The sequence below is a fragment of the Benincasa hispida genome, chromosome 1, assembly GCF_009727055.1.
Source record: "Benincasa hispida cultivar B227 chromosome 1, ASM972705v1, whole genome shotgun sequence".
NCBI lineage: Eukaryota > Viridiplantae > Streptophyta > Magnoliopsida > Cucurbitales > Cucurbitaceae > Benincasa > Benincasa hispida.
The window spans coordinates 63,801,167-63,806,646 of record NC_052349.1 but is presented as its reverse complement, the minus strand read 5'-3'; the positions used below and the strand labels follow the sequence as shown (position 1 = coordinate 63,806,646).

The window sequence follows — 5,480 nt, the reverse complement described above, 5'->3', positions numbered from 1 at the left end:
TTTTGATGAACTTTTTGACTGAGAACACCTTTTCTATGAAGATTTTGAGAGAGATATGGATTGGGAGTTAGGTGGGGGAATTAGAACATATATATACAATAAGCAACTCTTGAAAAAACAAATTCCCATTCCCTTGATACATAAAGTGGAAGAATAACTTCCACTTTCTTTTATTTAATTAAATTAAAAAAAATTAATTTAACTAAATTAATTATTTATTAAAATAAAATAAAATTTATTTATTTAAATTAAACAATTTACTAATGAAATTAACTAATTGATTTTTCTTTTAATTAAATATATCATATTTAATTACATGTATATTTAAAACATATTGAAATGTACATTTCTCATAGGCTTGACAATACATTTTCTCAAAGAATAATAAATAAAACAGATAAAATTTTTATTTAATTTAAATAATGCTTAAATAAGCAAAGGTGAGAAAACCTAAAAAAAAATACCGTTTGGGTTACCACTAACCCAACTTTAAAATGAATAACAATTAAATAAATCAATAAATAAAATCAATGAATATTTCATAAGATTCTAAAATGCCTACCTAAGTGCGAAAGCAGTAAATCGTCCAAATGTCCAGGTCACGGATCTCTCTTGTCATGCGTCGGTCTATTGTTACCCTTACCTGAAAAACATGAAAAGAAAAGGATGAGTATAAAAGTATACTCAGTAAGCGGCCCACTACTGGGCCCACTCAGTGATCAGTTAATCTTTTCATTGGACAAAAGTGCACAAGGTCATAAATCATGCCAAGGTCACCCAACATTTCACAGTTTATCCATCCATCAAACTTTGCAATAAAATACAACATCTGACCAGCATGCATATCAAAATATTTTATTCCAACTTAGGAACCAATACGTAACACATGCTTGGGTTCAAGGGCAAACTGGTAGTAAACCACTTACCTAGGGATATCGAACTGTCCCAAAACGAACATTCACTCTGCTTGGAAACTTCCTTCACCACCACAAGTTCCTGAAACCAACCACAAAATTCCATGGATAATTTAGCTTTGGCCCAAGAATACTAAATGAGATAGGCTGTCAAAAGGAACGAAAACTTAACCCCCAAACAGAAAGATCGGACGAAACAACCGAGATTCGACGGCAACTAGAACTAGCCGCGCCAAGACTGACGGATAAGACTTGGGCTTAGGCCAGCGGCTGGCGGACGGGGAGGACATTGGCCCGGGGAGAAGGATGTGGCTTCGATTCGTCGATCGCTACTTCGGGTCGACGGACAGGTCTGGGCGCAGCTGGTCTCGATCGACGGTGGCTTCAGGTCGACGGACAGGTCTAGGCACAGCTGGGGTTCACCACGGAACAAACGAAAGCGGACAGGAAAGAACGGTTGCTGGCAAACGCGGTCTCGGTCGACGGCGAAGATGACAGTGGCGCGACTGGGAGAAGAAGGAGAATGGTTTTCCTTTTTCTTTTCTCTTTTTTTTTTCTACTGCACGCTTATCGAGGACTCTATTTAAAAGAAATACCAAACCCTTAAACGTACCTCTTTTTAGGAAAAGTAAAACAACCAAAAGTAAATAGATATAAATAAATAAATAGATATATAACCCCCAACTCCTTTTCCCAAAAATAAATAAATAAATAAATAAAAAATCCAACCACTAATATAATATTTAAAAATCCTAAACTTTGGCCTTTAAATAAAAGAAACGATCAATTGCACTAAATAATTTAAATCTTACTTAGATTTCAGGGTATTACACTTTGTTTACCCGTTGTGAACTTGCTGAAGAACTTAATGGACCTACAGATTTAAAACTCCAATGATTCGACATTAACTAATTAAACTCCTTTAATTATGTTAATGAACATTCATTGATTGTGGGTCACTCCACTAAGGACCCATAGCTGCACTCTTTACACTATAGAATATTTGTCCATGGATTTAACCAATATAGTAAGTTGATCCTTCACGAGTAGTGCGTAATTACAACTAGGTCAAATTATCGTTTTACCCCTGTAATTGCCTCTTACTTCTTAAGTATTACTGATCCTTCTAATGAATAATCTATTTATGATCCTACCGTAAACCAAGTCTCTCTCGGGCCAATGAGAGGGCAAATATCCTTTGTTCAAGACCTGAAATCAACACTTAAGAGAACTACTCATCTACTTACCCTAAAGGTGGAGGAGTGAATTTCATCTTGTGTATTAGTGTTTCCAACTCCCTACTCTGATGATTCTCCAAAATGTGACGCTTACTAAGTCAGCGACTCAGTCACCCTCATTCATAAAAATAAAAAAACTGCCCTCGACAGAAGTCCATAACTCACTCAGGATTGAAAACGAGTTACATGGTTATACTACAACAAATATTAGTTTCAGTGATACAATGGTATAACTAAATTGATACTGGAGAGTGAAAAATGTGTGACAAATATGAAAAATGCACGTTTTTGAGAGAAAATACGCAGATTTTCAAACATTAGTATTTTATGACAGCTTTTTAATTTCACAAATTTATGACATTTATTAACTGTCATTAAATGAAATAATTATTATAATATTTTAAATAAAATATATGAGATTGAAATAAAAAAAGAAATCCTACAAAACCATGCAACCCACACCCTTTTCCTCTTCCTCCCCCCAACCTCTCTCCCACCTTCTTCTCTCTTCCTCCACTTTCTTCCTCAAACTAACTTTTACCGCCGTCTCCACCACCACTGACGTGGCGTTCGACTTGTTCTCTCTCTTTGTCGCAGGCACCTCGCCATTTCTTTTGACAAGCTCGATCGCTTCCTCGCCGCAAAAAACTTCTGACAAGCCAACGACGAGACTCGACGGCTTTCGATCGCCCTCGCCAGCAATGGTGCCTATAAACGAGGTATATCAATTCATCACCATCGACGACCTGAAAGCCATTGATGATCTTTGGCTGAAATAGAGACACCTTAAACACTTTTACCCACTCTCAAATCGACTTAAAATTAGTATTAGGCCCACCTTAAATGCTTTAAAACTATAGATTTAAGCTTGTTCGAACACGAATCAACAAGCGCTCAAGCCCTTTTTGTGAACTTCAATGATAATCCTTAAAACCTTTCAAAATTCAATTAATTGTAGTTTAGCTTCTAATGTTTATAACTTTTCTATTTGTATCTTTGGATTGAGAATGAAATAAATTGAACACTTTTTAGTCCGTACCATATTTGTTTTGGTGAGTTTTAGGTAGTAGAGTTTTGTTTAGGCCTTTCCGAACTCAGTTCAAGTAATATAGATTGGTCTCTATCCATTGATACTCTCTTTATTTGAGGATTCCTGTAGTTTGAATAATGTTTTCAAACTAAATTTTGATTCTAAAATATTTTTCATTGTTGTTTAGGAGCAATTAGACACTTTTAGGAGTAATTTAAGTAAGTATATAATTCTACTTGTTGGGTCTGTTTGTTGTGTGCTTGCAAATTTTGCAATTCAATTGTTATGATTTAAACGTGTAGCATTTAACTTCTCTAATGTATGCCATAAGATTGAAGTCCTCACCAATAGGTACTTCTTCTATCTTCTACATTATGTTTTCCCTCTCCATCGATTTATGTGTTGATATTGCAGATTAATATAGTGTTTTTCGAATTATTGGATGCCTAAGTAACACTAAAGAAATTTGTGTGTTTTTTTATTGTTAGCTTTTAAGAAAAACTACTAGTTTGTAATGATGAAAAATTAAGAAAAATAGAGAGTTGCAAAGCACAATCGTGTTTGTCCTGATATATGAAGTCGAGTCTCATATGATTGATGATGTTGTGTTGACTTTTTGGGACGATAAATTATTGTTTATGACTTCTACTGAGTTATTATCGGGAATAATTTTCATTACATTATTTAGTTTAGTTGCTTGAGTGGCTAAGTGAGACGTAGGTACTTTTTAGTTTACTTTGAGAGTGAAAGTATTTCTTAGACATTTTTAAGGACTTTTTACATTATTTTCTTAGTTAAAGTGTCCCTTAGACATTTTTTAGGAACTTTTTGTGTTGTTTTAAAAGTCAAAATGTGACTTAGACACTCATTTAGAAAATTTTACATGGTCTTAAGAGTCAAAATGATACTTAAGCACTTCTATGGAACTTATTAGGTGTCAAAAGTGACGCTTAGACACTTTTTAGTTCGTTTAGATAGTGAAAGTGTCATTTTTTATATTTTTTACGGACATTTTAATTGGTTTTGTGACACTTAGGAATCTTTAGTTTATTCCGATTACCTTTTTCTCTAAGTACATAATGTTATATTATTTCTTCTCGAAACTGTTGTTTAGGTTTCCTCGACATATTTATCAACCCTTGCTTCTGTAACTTCGTAAACCAAGGATTATGGAAATTCTATATTTTTAGTCTTGTCATTCTCATGTATTTATGTACTTTTTTTAGTGGAGGGGGGAGGGGAATTCAAGGATTTAAAGTGAGTTATATATTTTACTTTGTTAAAATATATTGAGTTACACATATGCACTAATAATTAGTTAAAGTAAATCAGGTTTCTCTCTTTTTTGGCTAGGGATAAAAGAACCTTGAGGTATGTTCTCTTACATAAATTTAAGTAATTGTTTATAGTTATTTTTCATGTAAGAAATAGTTTGTACCATGTAGAAATAAGCTATTTCTCGTTTCAGTTTGTTTCTAAATTGAAAGTTTCATTAAGATATTTATTTCCATTGTATACTGCTGAATTTTTGCGACTTTTGTTTGATTTTTATTTTCCATTATAGAATTATGTGAAGGGATGATTGGTCGTGTATTTGTTCAGTTTCGCAGTTGCTAAAAATGGAAGGAAGAAAGTACACTCTCTACTGTTAATCTTATTTGGAATGACTTCCAAAGTTGGGGGAAAAGCTAGAATGTTTTTTTACTAAATTTGTATACGTTTTCATTTATGTAGGAACAATCTTTCTTGGAAAGAAGGTGGTATCTTAGTGCATCTGAGACTGTAGGCTTCGATCTAGGTAAGTGTTCATACATCCCTATCAAAACATAGAGTTTACTACTGTTTCGAGATTGAAAGTGAGGCTTCTTGGTTCTTTTTAGTTTGTTTCGAGATTGAAAGTGTCATTTTGACATTTCTTAGAAAATTTTTACATAGCTTTCTGTTGTTTGTCAAGACAAATGCCTATCACTTCTGCAAACTATCATTGGCGAAGTAGCTTTCTTCTGTTCTTTCAAGCTATGATGCGGGTATTGTCTAACTTAAAAGATAAAAGACAAACAAGCTTACAATTATATTAACAAATTAATATAACTATGCAGACATGTTTTGGGGAACCATCAAGGTAGGTAATACATATATGCATTCACAAGTCCTTCAACATTGTAAAGAAGAAGAAGCCAATTTTGGAAGGTGGTCAAGGTAGGTGAAGCTTCTTTCCTTAATGTTGTAAATTACCTTTAAGCTCCTTTCAAAACACTTTTAAGTTCTATATTTTAATTTCAAATCTTAAAACACTAG

The 5,480-nt window shown here is 33.6% G+C and overlaps 1 long non-coding RNA gene across 1 annotated transcript; it reads right to left on the bottom strand.

Annotated features, from left to right (window-relative positions):
• Window positions 1-560: 560 nt before the first annotated feature.
• On the bottom strand, window positions 561-1,419 carry LOC120067333. Its single transcript, XR_005478972.1, has 3 exons — window positions 1,087-1,419; window positions 927-996; window positions 561-643 (listed from the first exon to the last, which is right to left on the bottom strand). It is a non-coding gene; the product is annotated as an uncharacterized LOC120067333 (long non-coding RNA).
• Between the last annotated feature and the right edge of the window lie 4,061 nt (window positions 1,420-5,480).